Below are 24160 nucleotides of genomic sequence, written 5' to 3'. Positions count from 1 at the left end.
GTCCGGCGATATGTACTCAGATAACGTGACACTTTCAAGAGTTGAAATATTTAAGTGTCTGGTATTAGTAAAACTGAAGCAGATAACATCTGACTGTAACAAGTGGCATATGCTTCCAGAAGTTCTGTGTGTTACAAAAATGCCCAGAAAAACCGAAGGCATGATGATAGTGAAATCTGGGCATTTAAAAAGACTCACGAACAGAATCCCCGTACAACAGAAATGCGCGTTTTGCGAAGAGTGGGAGGAGTTACATTGAAAGACGAAGTAAGCTATGAATCCATAAGAGGTAGTTTTAACGTCGTCACCATAAAAGAAAAAAAAACCTCAGAATCCAGGTTGGGACTGTACGGCCACACAACACTGAAGTGCCCTTCAGTATCTATAGAGAGCGACGGTAGAGGAAAACCCCACACCAGATGGATGGCGATAATCCAAACTGAAATGTGGAAATATCTTGTTGAGTGGTACTTAAGTAAATAATTTAGTGAAATCGAAGTGAACTAGAAATTAGAATATAAATGGAAAACTTGGTTTAGTTTAGAGAGTTACATACTCGCATTCAGCGGGCAGAACAGCAGGACAGAAGAGGCAATGGCCGTGAAGTCGTTCACCTCCAGTGCACTGAAGTGAATAAATACGCGAGACGTGGTGGGCCCGACAGATGAAGACAGATGAAGACGGGGATGAAGACGAAGACGGAGATGGGGACGGAGACGAAGACGAGAGACGAAGGAAGAAAAGAAGAGTAGCAGTAGTTTTCAGTCAGTTTCGGTGCTGAAGACCGTCATGCAAGAAGAGACTGCATCATGCACAGACGCACCAAGTCCGCCGCTGTAATGGAATAGCAAGCAGCAGCCGCGGCGCCAGAAGACAGAAGTTAAAAGGTATTTGAAGTCTGATTTTTACGTACCCGGGTGACTAGTGAGGACGGGAAGGAAGGAGACGGCCTCACCTCAGCAGTCACCTGTGAGCTGGGATGAAGACCTGACAGCCGAAGACTGGCAAGCGGGAGTCCATGGTTCGAGTTCGGGACACTGGCCTTGCCCCGCCGCGCCGCTCCGCTGGTCGACGCACAACACACGCGGCCGCTTAGAGAAGAGAAACACTGGGACGCCACATCCAAGGTATCACCATCCGATGCACGACTTCGCTCGCAATAATTAAATGGGCCACCTTGCGCTGCGCGTCTCCAGTCAACTGGGCGAGACGGCGACACGAGATACACACCGCTACGCGCAATCAGACGCCGCCGCCGCCGCCGCCGCTGCCGCAGCAGAAGACTTCACAAACGACACAGCTGCCGCTCTCCGAACCAGAACATCCCGTAAGATACAGCTGTACAAATCTTCAATAAAAGTTGTCTTATGTAAAAATGATGTTTCATTCGACCTCATACCCGAGCCAAGGAAGAACCCACCCTGCCCACATGTTGTTAAGAGAGAAAAGTTAATTTATTTAATATTTTCACCCTGACAGAATGCTTTAGAATGCTCATCCTGACAATTGACAGCATCAAAAGATAAAACCCAGTTACATTGAGTGACAGAAGTGTCACATTTAGTAACACAACTGTTACATTTGGTGTCAGAGAAAAAACCCTTGGCTCAATATGAGGTGTGAATGACAGTCACTAAAGGTCCCCAGTTAGTATTTTTTAATGTGTGAAGGGATAGAGGTTTGCATAGCAGTCGTAATATTTTCTTTATTTAGAAGTGTATTTTCTCTCATGAGTTTGTCAGAAATATTTAAACATCTTTTAAATTCAGTATAGGAAGATTGTGTAACTAACAATTTGCAAAATGATGACACGAAATCGTACAAAGTCAGAGTCAGCACCACAAGCGGTATCTACTGATGAAGCTATTCAGAGCTTAGTTAATCAAATAGCACAGCTTAAAAATGATAATAATGCATTATTTAAGCAGTTGTGTGAGGTTAGGCAAACAAGTTCAATCCCTCCCACCCTAGATTCCTCAGCAGCAGCCTTAGTAACTCCTTTTTCAGGAAAACCTGGCGGGGACATAACAGCCTTTTTTGATGATTTAGTAGCAGCTGCAAAGTTACGATAATGGTCAGATGAACAGCTCTTACAAATGACAAAGTTAAGATTGACAGGAGAGGCTAAAGCACACGTCTTATACCATGAAGAATTACGGAATGCTCCAACATTTGAGGAATTGAAGAAAGGATTACTTAAACGTTTTCAAAAACAGAACAGCTGTAGATTTTATAGGGAAAAATTACACACTATCACTCAGAGGCAAAACGAGTCGTTAGAAAGCTTTGTAGATAGGATTAGAAAAGTTAATATCAACACCTATCAGTTGACAACTAGTGATGAAGCAAATAAAGTTATTTTACATGAGGCAGAAGATAGAGCTCTGGATACATTTTTACGTGGGTTACCTCCTGAAACGTCCCGTCGTGTCAGGGCAGAGTTTCCTAAAAATTTAGCAGAAGCTGTATCTGTGGCGACAATTTTTGAAGAAATTGACATTGCCACCAGATACAAGGAGAAGCGAAATATATTTTCAGCAGGAGTACGATGTTTTAGGTGCGATCGACACGGACATATAGCAAAAAACTGCAGACAACCTCAATGCACTAATTGTCAAAGAATAGGGCACACATTCAAGGAATGCAGGTCTAAGAAAGTTTTTGGAAATAGAAATCAGTTAAACTCAAACGGGAATGTCGGAGCCGCCGCCAGGCGTTCCCTTTAAAATTTCATGCCATTAAGGCGAATGTGAAGGCGGAATGCTGGTTATCTGCTACCATACAGGATAAAGAGGCAAGGATACTGGTGGATACAGGCGCAAACGTATCAATAGTAAGTAATGAATGTATTGGAGAAAAGAAATATGACCCTCCAAGGTATAGATTGAATGGAGTAGGAGGAGGTACAGTTAAGGCATTAGGATGTACATCATTGATTTTCTATATTCACGGTGTACAATTTCAAGAAGATGTAGAAGTGGCAACAAAGGTAACTGACGGGTACGACGCGATCCTAGGGTTGGATTTCCTGAATAAACATCACGCTAAAATCGACCTCAGACAGCAAACTGTAGAACTTAGCGGAATAGTGTTTCAGCTAGGTGACACCGCTGCAAAGGGCCCTCTGCCGCAAGATTTCCCTAGCCGGAAGGCGAAATCAACTATACTGCGCGCAACGTCCTTGAAGGTTGATTCGCGGGATCAGATACCATCTGGCTCAGGAAAACTTCTCTGGATGACCGTTGACCACGAAGTACCTACAGATACAGTGTGTCTAATAGAGCCTTTAGAGGAAAATGAGGAATTAGATGTATCCCATTGTTTTGTACGTAGGAGTATTGTACGGGTTCAAGACGTTGAGGGAGAATGAAAAGTACCGGTACATATTGACAATTTCGGAGTGGCGGACAAAGAGTTGCATAAGGGAATATTAGTGGCTACAGTCAGTACTTTTGAAGAAGAAGATTTCATTTGGTCAGATATTACTGATGGTCAGAAACCAGACGCCTATAAAACCGCATTGCGCCAGAAGATTGAGCATTTGAAAGGAAAGGATAGAGACACGATAGAAGCAGTTTTAGTTGAGTTCCAAGATTTATTTAATGCAGAAGGTCCATTGCCAGCAACAGACATCACACAGCATAGGATCCCAACAGGAAATAGCCCCCAAGTTTATAGGAAGCCTTATAGAGTTCCGCATCACTTACAGCCAGTACTGGATGAATTTTTGGAACAGCATCTAAAAGATGGAATTATAGAATATTCTGATTCGCCTTATAATTCAAATATTGTAATTATTCCAAAGAAGTCTCCCGACGGTACGAAACGATATAGATTTTGTTGTGACTACAGACACCTTAACAAACAAACTATCTCAGATGTTTATCCTCTTCCAAACATTACAGATATCATTGACAGTTTGGGTAACAGTAAATACTTTTCAACAATCGATCTACGTAGTGGATATCATCAATTGGAAGTTGCTCCTGAAGATAGGCATAAAACAGCATTTTCTACCCCTGGAGGCCACTGGCAATTTAAAAGAATGCCTTTCGGTTTGAAAAATGCACCAGCAACTTTTCAAAGACTACTCGATGGAGTATTGCGAGGACTCAAAACTCAGCAATGTTGTGTATATCTAGACGATATTATTGTATTCTTCAGAGACATTAATGAACATGCTGTGCGTCTGTGTAATGTTTTTCAGAGACTTAGAAAAGCTAAATTAACATTAAATATGGAAAAATGTAGTTTTGCATTGACAGAGGTTACATACCTAGGGCATGTCATTAGTGAAAAAGGAATTAAAACAGATCCTCGATTAATTTCGGCAGTTAAGAACTTCCCAACACCACAACGCGTTAAGGAAGTACAAAGTTTCATTGGTCTCGCATCGTATTACCGAAAATATGTTCAAAATTTTGCTGAAATTGCCCGACCCTTAACCCAATTATTGAAAAAGGGTGCAAAATTTCATTGGTCTGAAGATTGTGAATCTGCATTTCGAACCCTTAAAGATAAGTTAACATACAGTCCTGTATTAGCCTACCCAGATTATAATAAAGAATTTATTCTATCCTGAGACGCAAGTGGTCATTCAGTAGGAGATGTTTTGAGTCAGAATATTAATGGCGCGGAACACCCCATAGCCTACGCTTCGAGACAACTAACAACGGCAGAAAGAAATTATTCCACAACGGAGAAAGAATTGTTAAGTGTTATTTATGGTATCAAATACCTTAAATGCTACTTGTATGGTAGAAAATTCAAGGTTATTACAGACCACGCAGCTTTAAAATGGTTGCTTGGATTAAAGGATCCATCTAGTCGTCTTACCCGTTGGGCCCTATGTCTTTCCGAAATGGATTTCGAAGTTATCCATAAACCAGGCAAAAAACACACGAATGCAGATTGCCTAAGTCGGAAAATAGCACTTTTGGAAGCAACAGGCCGAGATACTGAGGACTGGAGAAAGGCACAAGATGAGGATACAGAATGTAAAAAATACGCAACTCAAAAACAATTTTGCTTTGAAGAAGCTGTATTATGCCGTAAAACAAAACTTGGACCGCGAATTGTTGTTCCCCAACACCTTAGACAAGTTATAATAGCAGAGCCCCACGATCATATCCTTGCAGGACACGGTGGACAGCGGACAACCGAAAGACGAGTAGCAGAGCGATTTTGGTGGCAAACCAGAAAGCAGGATGTTGCGCAGTACGTTCGTAATTGCATTGCGTGCGCACAACGAGCTGAACTTTCTCGTTCAAAAATACCCTTACAGAGGCTCCCCGAGGCTTCATGTCCATTTCAAATCTGCGGAGTGGATCTCTACGGGCCATTTCATAAAACACCTGCTGGTAATAAGTATGTTCTTACAATTATCGATCACTTTTCACGCTATCTAGCTATGGTGAGTCTCCCAGATCAGCAAGCAAATACAGTTGCCCAAACTTTAGTTAACAACTGGATACTTAAATTTGGAGTACCTGAAGCTATTATCACAGATCAGGGATCTAATTTTATGTCTGAATTAATGAAACAGCTATGTCACTTATTAAAAATACGCAAATTACGCACAACTCCGTTACACCCTCAGTGCAACGGGCGCACAGAAAGAGTTCATCGGACAATTGGCAAGATGCTTAGTTATTATATTAACGAACAACATTCTAATTGGGATACGTATTTACCAATAATCGTGTCGGTATACAACGCCAAAACGCATGAAGCAACTGGCATGTCACCTTATGAAGTGGTCTATGGGGAAAAAAATGCCGTCCCCTTTTGATGTAATCAGGCAGAAAAACGGAAAAGTCGGAGAAACAGTAAGAGATTTCAGTCGAATGATGAAGGATGTATGGAAAAAGGTTCAAAAATCTAATACAAAGGCTATGGAACGACAGGAAAGATTAGGTAATACCCAAGCTAAATATCCAAATTACAAAATCGGTCAGTGGGTTATGCTTTCAACTCCTTACATAGCGAAAGGAAAAACGAAGAAATTTGTAACAAACTACAGACGTCCTTATCAAATTATTGAGAACACGTCACCAGTCAACGTTAAATTGCAACTGCCCACCCGAACTACCATTGTCCATGCAAGTCGTTTAAAACCTTTTAAGGGCGCTCCAGATGTAATTCCTTCAACAATAGTGTCTGCTTTTCCGAAGGGTGGAGGAAGTTCCCGTAAAGGAAAAAGAGTGGCCACGCCAGCACAACATACTGACATGGCACCATACAATCTTCGACCAAGAGTGCGAATGTCCTAGTTGAATCTTAGTAGACTGTAGTAGACATATGTAAATAATTAATAAATGATAATGGTTTATTTTTTAAGAAAAAAAAAGTTGAACGTAGAAACATGTAGATCTTGTAGTTAACAATGTATTTCCTCTTTTCTTTATTTTTGTTTTTACTAGGTTCGTAGGTCTATAACCATGTTTGCTTTTTTCAGAAAACGCCATGCAAGCATTTCCTGCACAAAACCTATCCTACCTCAATGACTCCCTTGACAGTTCTCTTCTGAAGTCATAAACTCACAGCAAGGCAAAATTGATACCAATGTTATGATGCAACATGTTTTAAAATTAAAAGGTGAACAAAACTAAAATTATAATGCTAGAAACGGGTATATCTGGAACCTTTGTGTTGGTGTTTCTGCTTTGTACAGTTTTCTTTTATTTAAGACGAAAAAATAAGCCAAATAATAATATACCACTTCATCAAATCCCTGTTAACTGGATACCACACTCTTAACTGGTGTACTTCAGTAGTTACTTTTGAGCATTAGTGTATTAATTTTGTTTATTGTACTTCATTCTTTATTAAACAGTCTCTTGTTAAAATAAACAATACTGTAGAATAGATATTCTTGCATTAGTATAGGGTAGATTAAACAGCTGTTGATATGTAATTTTCTAAGTGCAAAATCTATTTTTTGTTTATTCATTGTCATCAAGATTTGTTACACTTATTACAACCATTTATGTAAGAACTATGTGATTCATGACCGTACAGTGCTTTTGTAAAGTGATAAAGTATTTTCCACATACTTAATGTGAAGCGTGTGTAATCTTCTAAGTCGAGAGTTTTCAGTGCTTGTGCTTTTTCCGTGTGAAGAGTGGAGGAATGTTGAGTGGTACTTAAGTAAATAATTTAGTGAAATCAAAGTGAACTAGAAATTAGAATATAAATGGAAAACTTGGTTTAGTTTAGAGAGTTACATACCCGCATTCAGCGGGCAGAACAGCAGGACAGAAGAGGCAATGGCCGTGAAGTCGTTCACCTCCAGTGCACTGAAGTGAATAAATACGCGAGACGCGGTGGGCCCGACAGATGAAGACAGATGAAGACAGGGACGAAGACGAAGACGGAGACGGGGACGGAGACGAAGACGAGAGACGAAGGAAGAAAAGAAGAGTAGCAGTAGTTTTCAGTCAGTTTCGGTGCTGAAGACCGTCATGCAAGAAGAGACTGCATCATGCACAGACGCACCAAGTCCGCCGCTGTAATGGAATAGCAAGCAGCAGCCGCGGCGCCAGAAGACAGAAGTTAAAAGGTATTTGAAGTCTGATTTTTACGTACCCGGGTGACTTGTGAGGACGGGAAGGAGACGGCCTCACCTCAGCAGTCACCTGTGAGCTGGGATGAAGACCTGACAGCCGAAGACTGGCAAGCGGGAGTCCGTGGTTCGAGTTCGGGACACTGGCCTTGCCCCGCCGCGCCGCTCCGCTGGTCGACGCACAACACACGCGGCCGCTTAGAGAAGAGAAACACTGGGACGCCACATCCAAGGTATCACCATCCGATGCACGACTTCGCTCGCAATAATTAAACGGGCCACCTCACGCTGCGCGTCTCCAGTCAACTGGGCGAGACGGCGACACGAGATACACACCGCTACGCGCAATCAGACGCCGCCGCCGCCACCGCCGCCGCTGCCGCAGCAGAAGACTTCACAAACGACACAGCTGCCGCTCTCCGAACCAGAACATCCCGTAAGATACAGTTGTACAAATCTTCAATAAAAGTTATCTTATGTAAAAATGATGTTTCATTCGACCTCATACCCGAGCCAAGGAAGAACCCACCCTGCCCACATGTTGTTAAGAGAGAAAAGTTAATTTATTTAATATTTTCACCCTGACAGAATGCTTTAGAATGCTCATCCTGACAATTGACAGCATCAAAAGAGAAAACCCAGTTACATTGAGTGACAGAAGTGTCACATTTAGTAACACAACTGTTACATTTGGTGTCAGAGAAAAAGCCCTTGGCTCAATATGAGGTGTGAATGACAGTCACTAAATGTCCCCAGTTAGTATTTTTTAATGTGTGAAGGGATAGAGGTTTGCATAGCAGTCGTAATATTTTCTTTATTTAGAAGTGTATTTTCTCTCATGATTTTAAGAGTTTGTCGGAAATATTTAAATGGGTAAGGGGTGAGGACAAAGAAACTTCCAATGTCTACAGTATGTGCTGTGTCTCTTGGTTTTTAACAAATTCGCTACATTCAGTCGCAGTACTTGCTGTTGACAACAGTAAAGCCCAATTTACTCGTCATGCTCTAGCTAGCTTTCAGTGTGTGATTGTTCATCCTGTGGGGTTAGCTATGGATTGGGAACGATACGACACGCTGCAGTATGCACCTCGAATATGGGTTCGCTGAATGCAACGGGGTAGCTGCACAACGCCGCTATGCTGAGCTATTCCCGTAAAGGCGACAACCACATCACATCGCAGTACGGCCGTTGTGACCGAGCGGTTCTAGGCGCTTCAGTCTGGAGCCGCGCGACCGCTACGATCGCAGGTTCGAATCCTGCCTCTGGCATGGATGTGTGTGATGTCCTTCGGTTAGTTAAGTTTAAGTAGTTCTAAGTTTTAGGGGACTGATGACCTCAGATGTTAAGTCCCATAGTGCTCAGAGCCATCTGAACCATTTTTGAACTCCGCAGTATTTTGCATCTAAAGTTTTTTTTCAATTTACAAATGGCTTTTGGCCATTACTCGTGCAGCCAACTGGGGAATGATTTTTTTAACGTTTCAGTGAATAACAACCTCAACCATTTAAAAAAACAACAAAACCAGTTACATCCAGTTTCTCTGAAATTAAGTCAGTGATATAAGAAACTTAAATTCCATTCATTAATATGAATGAAGAGTCGATAGCACGAATCACATCTGTTCATTTACTGTATTATAATGTAAAACCTTAAAAAATAGCTTTTCCTATTTTCTTATTAGTCTTTCAGCAATGAAATCGTGTAGGAGCTTATACATTTTGATGTCTTCAGCCACTATAAGAGATTGAAAGTTTGTTGGTAAAGAATTGCCGGAGAACATCATACACAGCATTACGTACGTAGTTTCTTGATGTCTTCTGTCCCGGACAAAGAAAATGTGGTTGAAACTTTACTCACTAACGCATTCACACGAAGGAGATGTGGGCATATTGAGGCGGAAGAGATCTTGCCGCAGTTTCCTTGATTGAAACGGAGGCTTTATATATATTACAGGTTGCTGTATCTGCAGTTTGTTATTATAACCATTATTTCGCAAGACCGATGAAAGTTTTCGTACCATATAACCCTGATTCTAGTCTTTATGATATGTAGGAGATCGTCACATGGCACTTTATCGTATTTCACTGAAACAGTGTACACAGCTTCCTTGGTCAGAGTATCTGTCTCTTCATTTCTCTTTATTCCGTCAGCAAAAACAGGCAGTCTAGATTGAAATTAATATTTTTTCTGGTAACCGGCTTCAGTCAAACGTGACCTTTCCAAACACACCAAAAGGTACCATCAACAACTGTTCTGATCAACACTTGTTGACTTACCAGTCTGATGAGTACTTCCGCTGAGCAGTTCTGATGAGCAGTTGTTGACTGGTTCTGTATGGTACGTATGAAGATGGTCATGTTTGACTGAAACCAGTTATCAGAATAAATATTAGCTGCTATCGAGACTGACTGTTTTTGTAATATTGCTTAAGAGCATTGTTGCCGTTTCAATATGACTCCAAAAATTATTCTGTTTATTCCACTGGGTACCTTTATTGACAATATAATGGTAGTCTTATTTAGGCCAACTTGTGTTATTAAAATCTTTACTTTCCTTCAATATCCGTCACAGTTGCGCCAACAGTCATTTCTTTGTTATGACTAATTTCGGACAGCCACGTTCAATTTCAAATCATGGCCTTGGACGCAAGTATAATCATACAGTTCCCACCAACGTAAATGTGAGTAACCAAATAAACATTAATCCTTACCATTAACCATTACGTATATATAACAAGATAAACCTCTTATGAGCATACAAAGTGAATTCTTTCTAACTGAATGCAGCATCCTCAATTTGGTAGGATATTGGATATGTCAGGATTACAGGAACGTATTACAAAGGATTTGATATTTAGATAAAAAAACATAAATACACACATTTTCCCAGGCATCTATAAAAGAGATTAAGAGTTTACACCACATAAATAAAATTATACTCACACCTACATAAAATAGTATTACACAGAGTTAAGAAAAATATATACAATTGTACATACATGCAATGGGCAGCATAACGTTTGTACATTATTTACATGTAATTTGCAAAAGAATCTCTTATTTCAGAATTTTGTATACTTGTGTCTAAGAACACACTGGAACAACAGGTTGAGACCAGATGCCATCTTAATTTTCGTTTGAAAGCAGATAATGTTTTTAAGTTCTTTACACGGCTTGAAAATTTGTTATAAAATATAGATCCGGCTAGTTTAGACCCTTTGTTGCTTAAATTAAGTCTGTTGGGACGCAAGAGTACTTAGTGCACTACGTATGTATATTTTTGTTTGTCAAAGCTGTGAAGTTTATTTTTAAGAACATAATTGCGTCATGTATGTGCAGTGCAGGCACTGTCAGTATTTGTAATTTTTTGAATTTTTTTCTTCAGCACTACATTGGTGACAGGTTTCTAATGTACCTAATCAGTTTCCTTTTCACTCGAGTAATATACATTATTAGCTTCACTGCCCCACATAAGTATACAGTAAGAGATGTGTGGATAAATTAGACCATAATACATTTTTACTACAGTGTAATGTTGAACAGCTTGAGACATTTTTCTCATGAAAAATATAGACCCATTTGTACTAATTTTGGGCATATTTTACTTGAGCCTCCCCTGTAATAAGACATTCAAATACCGGTCTGAATTTTGTTCCGATTTACATTGTCAAAGTGTTTCTCCACCTCTGTAAAATGCCATTTATGATTTCCTGGTTTCTCCCAAGTATTTTGTTTCATCACTAATCTGCATACTTCATGGCTCCCTTATGATGAGCGGCTCGTATTTTATGCCCATTTTATGTCGAGTAACTTCAGTCTAGCACTTCGTCAAATCTAGAAATTTCAAATGTAGAAATTCTGATGACGTAATGAAACGTAGCAGTAATGTGGCATAGAATTTTTTAAAGTGGACAGGCACATTTACTGATATGCCTTCAAAATTTAGGGTTAAGCTTTGAAGATGGAGCTCCGAGAATAATGCGAGGCTAATTCACAGTTGGTTATCTAATTTTTGTAGTGGATCTAGTATATTATCTTTTGATTTTATTATGCATCACACTACGTGTTAGCCGTTAGTGGAAGAGATTCCTTACATGCAGCTCAGTATTCACTTATAAAGTAATTGAATTTCCTCGTGTGAATCTCATTTCACGTTACCTGAGCTACAATAAATTTTCTTACCTAAGAGGATGAATGCAATTTCTCAATGAATAGTTCGTACCAAATCCCTTTTCATACACCAGGAAAAACTGAAGAATTGTGATGGTTCTGCAACAAAGGTAGCATTTGCTCATGAAAGTTTATAATAAACAATAATCTAAGAGCCAATAATTTAAACAAAGCGTGACAGTATAGTTGCAGCTACTCCAGCAGCGACAAAAAAGATGATGATGTTTTTGATTTCAGATGTAATATTAAGTTCTAAGCTAAAGTATTGCCAACGGAGGACCACTGAACGTAGATGGAAAAAGAACATAGCCGTAACTGCCAGAGAAATCGCTCTGACATTACACAGACAACATGGGTGTACGCAGAGATTTACCCAAGCGGGGATAATAATCTCAAATTGCTATTTTTTACGTAACTGTTTCTGTGAGTTTCTAAACGTACCATGCCCCAACAACGAAATTTGGTGGAAAGTACTGTGTCTCTGACGACTAATAGGCATCCACTCAATGGTTTTAACGTAGATTACTGTAATACATAAATGGTAGGTATATTTCATTAGTATCTGGTGAGTCCACCGTTTTGTATTATTAATACAAATTTGAATGCTTCCCTATTTATTGAACGACCTGAATTACACCCTTTTATGGATGAATGCAGAGTATCGAACGAGGTATCCACAAAAAATCTGAAACTAAAAAAAAGAAGAATAGAATGATTGAGAAAATCATGTTGGATAGCAACGTACGTAAGTAACAAGCAAAAATGTCACATTAATTTTATTTATAATTTTTTTTTACGAAACTACACGTCTGACCGTGAAATGTGAATTTATTGCATTATTTTCGTCCTTTATATTACCTAACGTTGATTAGCATAATTAGGATTAGCATAATTACAGTTGAATAAAACGTGTTTTGATAGTTACGTCTAATCCAGGGCTAGGTAAACCTCTCTGTTGGTATTACCGAGCTCCTCGTCTCGCCCCTGATGTCGACCGGTCACCGTGTATTCCCCTATCACCCGGCGTCATGCGGATGCGATACTGAAGGGCGTGTGGTCAGCACACTGCTCTCCCGGCCGTGGAGACGCTACTTCTCATTCAAGTAGCTTCTCAATTGGTGTCACGAGTGTGAGTGCAATCCCGTAACAGTTCTACCGCCAAGGGAAAATCCTTGGCAGTACCAGGAATCGAACCCGGTGCCTTGGCACTGCAGCCATCTTCACTGATCACTCAGCTATGTAGGCTGACGAAACCTCTCTCTATCACCCTGAAGTTGGCCGACAGAGTCTACTTTTAACAGCCAGGACTGAACAAAGGAGGTCTGGGTCTTTCCACTTGGGTGCCGTACCAAACTGAGTACCTCTGCAATACAGATAGCTGTACCGTAGGTGCAACCACAACGAAGAGGTATCTGTTGAGAGGCCAGACAAACGTTTGGTTCCGGAAGAGGGGTAGCAGCCTTTTCAGTAGCTGCAGGGGCAACGGTCTGGATAATAGACTGATTTGGCCATGTAACATCAACCAAAACGGCCTTGCGGTGCTGGTACTGCCATCGACTGAAAGCGAGGAGAAACTACAGCCTTAATTTTTCCCGATGGCATGCAGCCCTGCCGTATGGTTAAATGATCACGGCGTCCTCTTGTGTACAATATTCCGGAGGTAAAAGTCTCCCATTTCGATCTCCTAGTGGGCACTACTCAGGAGGAAGTCGTCATCAGGAGGAACAAAACTAGCGTTCTGCGGATTGGAGCGTGGAATGTTAGATCATTTAATCGGGCAAGTAGGTCGGAAAATGGACATTTTGTATTTAGATGAAGTGGGAATTAGTGAGGTTCGGTGGCAGGAGGAACAGGATTTCTGGTCAGGTGCACAAAGGATTACCAAAAGAAGGGATCTGTTAATAGGACACATTCTGAGACTTCAAGGAATCTATAGTTTAGTATTGGAGGAAAATGTGAGGAGTAAAAATTGTAGAGGGCGATCAAGAGGTGAATACTGTAAGCAGATTGAGAAGGATTTAGGCTGTGGTAGTTATTCGGAGATGATGAGGCTCGAACAGGGTAGGGTAGCATGGAGCAAACCAGTCTTCGGACTGAAGACCACAAGAACACCAACCAAATGGAGTGAAGGGTTCATATATCTATAACTGCGCCCCATGGAGTTGAGATGGTGTCAATTCCTGGAAAGAACATCTTTTCAGCTTTCAGATTTCGCCCATTTGTCCTCGACTAATGCATTTGCGTCTATAAGTGAATAAACCTTGAAAGGCGGCCACTTCATAACGAGTCTTTTCATCCCTCCTGAATCTGCAATACGCGTTGTGTTCGTCACTTGCTTGGTCAGGTGGCCGATCAGAGTGGCGACTGCAGAATGCGGAAGCAATGCAGCGCTGCTAGTGTGAGAATGCAGAGATCTTTTCTGTGGTGCTAAGGTGTTTGAACTCTTGTCAGCCAAGACGCTCTTAGTCCGCTCTTCTGTTTGGCTGGTCTAGGTTCAGAGGACTGGTCGTCGGTTACAGGATCTCATTTATTCAGACTTGTGTCTAGTGCATAAGATGGAAGAACTCGAGCAGCACACGTCAAAATAATGTGGTGAGAGACATTCGCTAAGTGTATTGCATTTAGCTTCATTTACAAGAGAGTCTTACGGGATTATCGAGTTTGTAATTTCGGGCGCTAAACGTGAACCTTTGTTACATTATATGTATGGTTCGGAACCCATTTCACTGACAGACATTCTAAACCTCGAAACCTTCCCGTCTCCTCTATGTCTCTTTTGTTACACAGCCTTCCCTTCTACAATAGCTTATGAAATCTTCCCTTAGGACTTCTATCTCTTGCTTAATGATAACAAATAAAATCTTCCCTCTGAAATTAATTCTCTTTCTCAATAATAATAAGTGGAATCTTCGCATACAAATTTAAATGCTGCTTATTAAAAGTGATTTGGTGATTATTTCGACGAAACATAGAATGTGTCGTCGTCGTGGCCCTCAGTCGTTACCTGCAATAACCCAAAACTGTTCCTTACCTTTTTTACTGTTACTGGATCGCCATCTGACTGCTAAATCGAACTGCGACATGAATATACTTAACCTGTTTTACTATACTCTATTAGCTGCTGGTGGGCTGTCATAATAAGTGGCTGTATTTATTACCAAAGCTGACATTATTCTTTAATAGCAAAGCTGACGTCACTCTTTAATTAATTTGACTGAAGTTACGTAATTCTTAGTTAAAATTTTCTTGACAACAATAAAAGTTTGCAAAGTTTTACGTTGATGGTTTTTGGGATGGATTATAATCAGTAATGCAATATTGCTGGCAAAAATTAATTGTATTCTGAAAACGATTCTTCAAATATTTACTGTTGGTAATGAAATAATTTTACAAACTTCAAATGGGACTTACGTTTTATAATAAGCTTATAACTAGCATTGCGCAAACATGCCTTCAGTAGTCTTGAGTTTCTCAGAAAAAATAATTCAATAATATTAGTTCCTCTTATGATAACAGTTAGCTGATGTCTCTGTACATCCGTTTATAATCTCTTGTAAATCATAGCTGGTGGCTGGCAGGCACACCGCTCCTCTCCACCTCTCGCTTCAGACCTCCTACTGACTCGCTTCACATGTCGCTTACTAGTGACTTCCTACGAACGCTAAAATGCGGTCTCTCCCGCCAACAATGCTTTCTGGTGCAGACAATTCCCGCTACCATTACAAAACGTATCAATGCGCGGTCTTTCCCGCTCTTTTCTTAAAATGTATCCACACGCGGTCTCTCCCGCCCTTTTTAAAATTATATCAATGTGCGGTCTCTCCCGCCAACAATGCTTTGGTGCAGACATTCCCTGCTACCACAGTTATTTCCAGAATGACAAATATTAATTATTCCTACTTAATACTATTAATAAAATATAAACGTCTTTCATAAATTGTGGTATGACAATAGACAATAGAAATATACATGTCTTACAACCTTTAAGTGATTTACATGTAGTTTATGTCATTGTAAATGATGTGTTTTCTACGTGTAGAATACTATTTTTGTCATATGGTTTTTGAAGCTCTGTGTAAACAGCATTTATATGAGTACTATATGTCTGAGCGCGACTACTAGGGCTGAGTTGGGTGCATTTCATTTTGTTTGTAATTGCAGCTTCAGTCAGTTTCATTTGCCTACAATCACTCGTTAGATTGCTTCGCCTTTTCCTGAGTAACAAACCTGTCATGTGCCACGGCATCCATATTAGAATTAGTCCATATAATCCGCAAGTCGGCCATGTAAAAGGTACATCGCACCAGCTTGTTCCTTTTAAACTTACCTTTCGTAACTACTTTTTAGGTTGAACCAATTACAATGAGACAGGTTTCTCCGAGTTCTTCAGACAGATGCGAACAGACAATTTGCACTTGTTAATATTCAGCAGATGACAGAGGTTTGTAGGTTATTGCACAGTAATGAGTAGCTGTTAGTAATGCACGTTTTCGGAAGTTAGGGAGTCTACACTACTGGCCATTAAAATTGCTACACCAAGAAGAAATGCAGATGATAAACGGGTATTCATTGGACAAATATATTACACTAGGTATGAGATGTGATTACATTTTCACGCAATTTGGGTGCATAGATTCAGAGAAATCAGTAGCCAGAACAACCACCTCTGGCCGTAATAACGGCCTTGATACGCCTGGGCATTGAGTCAAACAGAGCTTGGATGGAGTGTACAGGTACAGCTGCCCACGCAGCTTCAACACGATACCACAGATCATCAAGAGTAGTGACTGGCGTATTGTGACGTTCCAGTTGCTCGGCCTCCATTGGCCAGACGTTTTCAATTGGTGAGAGATCTGGAGAATGTGCTGGTCATGGCAGCAGTCGAACATGTTCTGTATCCAGAGAGACCCGTACAGGACCTACAACTTGCGGTCGTGCATTATCCTGCTGAAATGTAGGGTTTCACAGGGATCGAATGAAGGGTAGAGCCACGGGTCGTAACACATGTGAAATGTAACGTCCACTGTTCAAAGTGCCGTCAATGTGAACAAGAGGTGACCGAGACGTGTAACCAATGGCATCCCATACCATCACGCCGGGTGATACGGCAGTATGTCGATGACGAATACACGCTTCCAATGTGCGTTCACCACGATGTCGCCAAACACGGATGCGACCGTCATGATGCTGTAAAGCAGAACATGGATTCATCCGAAAAAATGTCGTTTTGCCATTCGCGCACCCAGGTTCGTCGTTGAGTACAGCATCGCAGGCGCTCCTGTCTGTGATGCAGCGGTCTCCGAGCTGATAGTCCATGCTGCTGCAAACGTCGTCGAACTGTTCGTGCAGATGGTTGTTGTCCTGGAAACGGCCTCATCTGTTGACTCAGGGATCGAGACGTGGCTGCACGATCCGTTACAGCCATGCGGATAAGATGCCTGTCATCTCGACTGCTAGTGATACGAGATTGTTGGGATCCAGCACGGCGTTCCATATTACCCTCCTAAACCTACCGATTCCATATTCTGGTAACAGTCATTGTATCTCGACCAACGCGAGCACCAATGTCGTGATACGATAAACCGCAATCGCGATAGGCTAGAATCCGACCTTTATCAAAGTCGGAAACGTGATGGTACGCATTTCTCCTCCTTACACGAGGCATCACAACAACGTTTCACCAGGCAACGCCGGTCAACTGCCGTTTGTGTACGAGAAATCGGTTGGAAACTTTCCTCATATCAGCACGTTGTAGGTGTCGCCACCGGCGCCAACCTTGTGTGAACGCTCTTTCCGTCTGTAGCACATCATCTTCGTGGTGTAGCAATTTTAATGGTCAGTAGTGTACAATACATGATCATTATCATTGAAGCCAAATTAAAGAAAGAATTACCAAGCTTCACTACTCTTGGTCAAAATCTTCCAACTTCCGTAGCATTCCGTCGCAAGCAGAAAATCTCTTTCTGTGAAAGACGCGGGGCATATTTGACAATTCAGTAGATGGTCGACGGTCTTTAGTTCACCACAGTCAGAGTTAATTGTGTCCACAGGGAAGATCCAACTTAGACCGAGGATGACTAAGTGGCCTCCACACGATCCAATTCCGTTCATACCCAGGTGTGAGGGTTTTGGAAGGAAGAGGACAGGAAGTGTTTTTGTCAAGTCGACAAATCCGCAGCTGCTTTCTTGCTGTAGATGCTGTTGTTCGCAACACTGAAGTGATGCTGAAGGACTTCTTCTGGAACTCAACCTTGGGGCTGCTGGAACGTGCCCATGTAATGGATGGTTTTCCACCTGAGCCTGATTTGTTCTCCCCCTGTTGGTGGCTACTTCACAACGAATATTTCGTGGCGTTATGCCTGACAGATGGTAGAGTTTTAAGAGTGGCGTTAGTTTCAATCAACCTGTTATAAATCTACAACTTTTCGTGCAGTGACTTATCAGCTTTGTTTGTGTGGATGTATTTGTAGCAGACTGGGCATGCATTTTCTCCAGCAATTCAGTGATCACCACTGTTTGTTGAGTAATCAGTCTTCTGACTGGTTTGGTGTGGTGCACCACGAATTTCTCTCCTGAGCCAACCTTTTCATCTCAAAGTAGCAGTTACAACTGAATTTTAATCCCACTATTGAACGTTTCTTTTACTTCACCGATGTACAGATTCAACAAGAGAGGTTTTAGACTGTTTTTCATCCGAGCACTTCTTTCTTGGTCTTGTAGCCTTAATGTTCCCTCTCGGTTTTCGTGCGTCTTGTATATTACCCGTCTTTCCCTAAAGCTTACTCCTATTTTTCTTAGAACTTCGAACATCTTGCACCATTTGACTCTGTCGAACGGTTTTTCCAGGTCGACAGATCCTGGGGACGTATTTTGATTTCTCTTCAGTCTTGCTTTCATTATCAACCTCAACGTCTGAACTGCCTCTCTGGTACTTCCTAAAGCCAAACCCATCGTAATCCAACAGAGCCTCAATTTTATTTTCCATTCTCCTGTATATTATTCTTGCCAGCAACTTGAAAGCGTGAGCTGTTGAACTGACTGTGCGATAATTCTATCACTTGTTGACACTTCCTGCCCTCGCAGGTCACATGTAACCAGACTCGAACACTTTACACAGCAACGTGAATAATCGTTTTGTTGCCACTTCCCCAAAGGATTTCAGAAATTCCGATAGAGTGTTATCCATCCCGTTCAAAGATGTATTAAATTCTGATCCTAATACTGGAGTGGAATTTCCATTGCATTCTTAATGATACCGCCCTTGCTTTTAAATTCAACGAAGCTGTTTTGACTTTTCTGTATACTGAGTCAGACCTTCCAACAATCATTTCTTTTTCGATTTCGACGCGGTATTAGAAATACATATTGCAGATTTCAGTTCTGGGCCATCAACAAGTGTCAGCGTACGAATCATTCAACGAAACATCATCGATATGGGCTTTCGGAGACGAAAGCCCAATCGTGTACCCTTGAAGACTGTACGACTCAAAGCTTTATGCCTCGCCTGGACCCGTCAACACCGACGTTGGAGCGTTGATGACTGGAAAGATGTTGCCTGGTCGGACGAATTTCGTTTCAAATTGTGTCGAGAGGATGGATGTGTACGCGTATAGCGGCAACCGTATGAATCCATGGACCCTGCATGTCAGCAGCGGGCTGTTAAAGCTGGTGGAGGCTCTTTAATGGTGTGGGGCGTGTGCACTTGTAGTGATATGGGACCCCTGATACGTGCAGATACTACTCTGACAGATGATACGTAAGTAAGCATCCTGTCTGATCACCTGCGTCCATTCATCTCCATTGTGCATTCCGACGGACTCGGGCAATTCCAGCAGGAAAAATGGGAAATTTGTGGTAGGGTCTTATGGGACAAACTGCTAAGGTCATCTTTCCTTAAGCTTACGCACTACTTAATCTAACTTAAACTAACTAACGCTAAGGACAACACACACACATAACCATGCCCGAAGGAGGACTGGAACCACCGACGCGGGAAGCCGCGTGGACCGTGACAAGACGCCTTAGACCAATTCGAGCAGGTCAATGCGACAACACACACGTGCAGAATTGTTACAGTGTGGCTCCAGGTACATTCTTCTGAGTTTTAACAGTCTCGTTGGCCTCCAAACTGCCCAGACATGAACATTATTGAGCATATGCGGGATGCCTTGCAACGTGCTGTTCAGAACAGATCTCCGGCCCCTCGTACTCTTACGGATTCATGGTGTCAATTCCTTCCAGTACTACTTCAGAGTCCATGCTGCGGCACTTCTGCGTGCTCGCTGGGGCCGTACACGATATTAGGCAGGTGTACCGGTTTCTTTTGCTCATATACTGGGTGTTCCAGGAGCAATGGTCAATATAAAAATGTTCAAATGTGTGTGAATTCCTAAGGGACCGAACTGCTTACGTCATCGGTCCCTAGAGTTACATGCTAGTGAACTAACTTAAATTAACTGATGCTAAGAACAACACACACACCCATGCCCGAGGGAGGACTCGAACCTCCGGCGGGAGGGGCCGTCAGTATTCAGAGATACGACAGGAATGTTCATTCGAAACAAAAAGTAAAACGCATACCTTAAGAGCTACGATCAATTCTTGGTCTTCGATATTGTGAAACAGTCTCTTCTACTGTAAGCTCTTTGCTTTCCATATCTTGGGAAGTGGTGTTATGGACCAAAAGAAGACAAATAAATCCACTAAACATCTGCATTAAAATGCATACTTTAAGAGTATGAGCACTTGTTCATCTTCGTTACTTTGAAAGACGATTCTTCTTATGAACAGGTGCTCATAGATTTTAAGCTAAGCATTTAGAGCACGTGTTTACTGGACTTATTTTTCTTGGTTTTGTCCGTACTACCACTTCCCAAAATATGGAAAGCTAAGAGATTGCAGCAGAAGTGATTTGCCTCACAGTATAGAAGATCAAGAATTGTTCATAGCTCTTAGGTAGGCGTTTTAGAGCCCATGTTTACTTGTCTTTTTTATTTCGAATGGTCATTCCTGTCCCCTGAATACTGAAAATTCCTCCTGGAACACCCTGTATGTGTGTGGCGTGTGTCTGTATTGGTTATCAGTCCTCACAAAAGGTTCTCAAACGGCACAGTTCACTTCTGTCCGCTCGCGGACTCTGCACCCGAGTTGGATTTCGTCGGCAGAATTTTACGAGAGTGCACCTTGTTCGCTTAGGGCAGAGGTGGCGTTCGCGCGGCGGCCACGGCAGGCTAAGTGGGTAGAGCAGGGAAGGAGCATCGGCAGGGCCGCACCCCAGCTGAATATTCATGACCAGGGGACAGCAGGGCCGGCAAAAAACTAAAAACAAATCTTATATATCACAAGTCGGTCGTTGCGACAGCGCGGGGCCTATGTTAATATGACCGGTTCTCTTCCACAGAAGAGGCAGCCCTCCGCGAGTACGTGTATAATTTCCACGCAGATATTGTCATACATTAACGAATCTCACTCTGACTCACTTTTTTTTTCTTAAAGGACCCGCGCCGGGCGCAATTTGCATGTCAACCTTAACGCTGACATAACGCGCGCCGCACAATCCGAGAGAGGCTCCGCGTGCCGAATGGCGCTGTGACAAGAGGGGGGAAAAACAAAGGAGGGGAGGAAAAAGCTCGTATCTGAAATGCGGCAAAAAGGGAAGGAGCGGGCCGGCGCATAATGGCGACCGCCAGCCGACAATGCGCCAGAGACAAAGGCGGCAGTGGCCGTGAAAGGAACGGCTACAGTTAGCCGGTCGCCGGTGCATATTCATAGGCGGCGTCGCCGTAGCGCGGGCCGCCGCGCAGCAGACTGGCGCTCCCCGCCGGCCGACGGGACGTCGCACAGCGGCTGCGGGCCCAGGGCCGCGGGAAGCCTCTGCCGTCCAGGGGTCGCGCCTGCGGCTTCCGCCGTCTGCAGCACGCTACGCGTTATGGAGTTCAAGCCAGCGACCATTTGTTGTTACTCTCTTCAGAGACCACAAGGCACTGCTTGCTGCTATCTTACGGCAGCTCAAGAAAAGACGAATTATAAACAGGGTGAACATCACCGATAAAATTTCGGTAGTTGTTTAGGGATTTTTCTGAGTATTTTAGTGTAACTACCTGCCTCGAGATGACTGGGTGTTGTGCCGTCTTCATCATCATCATTCATCCCCATTACGGTCGGAGGAAGGCAATGGCAAACCACCTCCGCTAGGACCTTGCCTAGTACGACGGTGCGGGCCTCCCGCATCGTTCCCCTACGCTCTGTCACGGAGTATGGGACTTCATCATAATCATCACTACTACTTATCATTTCCTTTCCTGTTTCACTCGCAAATAGAACGAGAGAAAAACGACGGTATACAGGGTGGTCCACTGATAATGTCCGGGCCAAATATCTCACGAAATAAGCATCAAACGAAAAAACTACAAAGAACGAAACTCATCTAGCTTGAAGGAGGAAACCAGATGGCGCTATGGTTGGCCCGATAGATGGCGCTGCCATAGGTCAAACGGATATCAACTGAGCTTTTTTAAATAGAAACCCCCAATTCTTTTATTACATACTCGAGTAGTACGTAAAGAAATATGAATGTTTTAGTTGCACCACTTTTTTCGCTTTGTGATAGATATACGTGGTATCACGCAACAATCCGCCATTGCGGACAGTATTTGCTTCGTGATACATTACCCGTTTTAAAATGGACCGTTTACCCATTGCGGAAAAGGTCGATATCGTGTTGATGTAAGGCTGTTGTCATCAAAATGCCCAGCGGGCGAGTGCTATGTATGCTGCTCGGTATCCTGGACGACATCATCCAAGTGTCCGGACCGTTCGCCGGACAGTTACGTTATTTAAGGAGACAGAAAGTGTTCAGCCACCTGTGAAACGTCAACCACGATCTGCAACAAATGATGATGCCAAAGTAGATGTTTTAGCTGCTGTCGCGGTCAACCCGCACATCAGTAGCACACAAATTGCGCTAGAATCGAGAATCTCAAAAACGCCTTTATTGAGAATGCTACATCAACATAGATTGCACCCGTACCATATTTCTATGCACCCGGAATTGCATGGCGACGACTTTGAACGACGTGTATAGTTCTGCCATTGGGCACAAGAGAAATTACGGGACGATGACAGATTTTTTGCACGAGTTCTATTTAGCGACGAAGCGTCATTCACCAATAGCGGTAACGTAAACCGGCATAATACGCACTATTGGGCAACGGAAAATCCACGATGGCTGCGACAAGCGGAACATCAGCGACGTTGGCGGGTTGATGTATGGTGCGGCATTATGGGAGGAAGGATAATTGGCCCCCATTTTATGGATGGCAGTCTAAATGGTGCAATGTATGCTGGTTTCCTACGTAATGTTCTACGGATGTTACTACATGACGTGTCACTGCATGACAGAATGGCGATGTACTTCTAACATGATGGATGTCCGGCAGATAGCTCGCGTGCTGTTGAAGCGGTACTGAATAGCATATTTCATGACAGGTGGATTGGCCGTCGAAGCACCATACCATGGCCCGCACATTCACCGGATCTGGCGTTCCCGGATTTCTTTCTGTGGGGAAAGTTGAAGGATATTTGGTATCGTGATCCACCGACAACGCCTGACAACATGCGACAGCGCATTATCAACGCATGGGCGAACATTACGGAAGACGAACTACTCGCTGTTGAGAGGAATGTCGTTACACGTATTGCCAAATGCATAGAGGCTGACGGACATCGTTTTGAGCATTTATTGCATTAATGTGGTATTTACAGGTAATCACGCTGTAACAGCATGCGTTCTCACAAATGATAAGTTCACAAAGGTACTTGTATCACATTGGAAAAACCGAAATTAAATATTCAAACGTACCTACGTTCTACATTTTAATTTAAAAAGCCCTACCTGTTACCAACTGTTCGTCTAAAATTGTGAGACATATGTTTGTGACTATTACAGCGCCATCTGTCACAAAGCGAAAAAAGTGATCCAACTAAAATATTCATATTTCTTTACGTACTACACGAATATGTAATAAAAAAGTGGGGGTTCCTACTTTAAAAAACGCAGTTGATATCCGTTTGACCTGTGGCAGCGCCATCTAGCGGGCCAACCATAGCGCCATCTGGTTTCTCACTTCAAGCTAGCCAACTTTGGTTCTTTGTAGTTGAAGGATATTTGGTATCGTGATCCACCGACAACGCCTGACAACATGCGACAGCGCATTGTCAACGCATGGGCGAAAATTACGGAAAACGAACTACTCGCTGTTGAGAGGAATGTCGTTACACGTATTGCCAAATGCATAGAGGCTTATTTCGTGAGATATTTGGTCCGGTCACGATCAATGGACCACACAGTATGCCTCCGTACGAGCCCTAATTTCCTGTATCTTATCTTCGCAGTCCTTACGCGCAATGCATGTTGGCGACAGTAGA

Source organism: Schistocerca serialis, chromosome 4 (assembly GCF_023864345.2).
Source record: "Schistocerca serialis cubense isolate TAMUIC-IGC-003099 chromosome 4, iqSchSeri2.2, whole genome shotgun sequence".
Lineage (NCBI taxonomy): Eukaryota > Metazoa > Arthropoda > Insecta > Orthoptera > Acrididae > Schistocerca > Schistocerca serialis.
Note: the sequence above shows the minus strand (reverse complement) of the source record.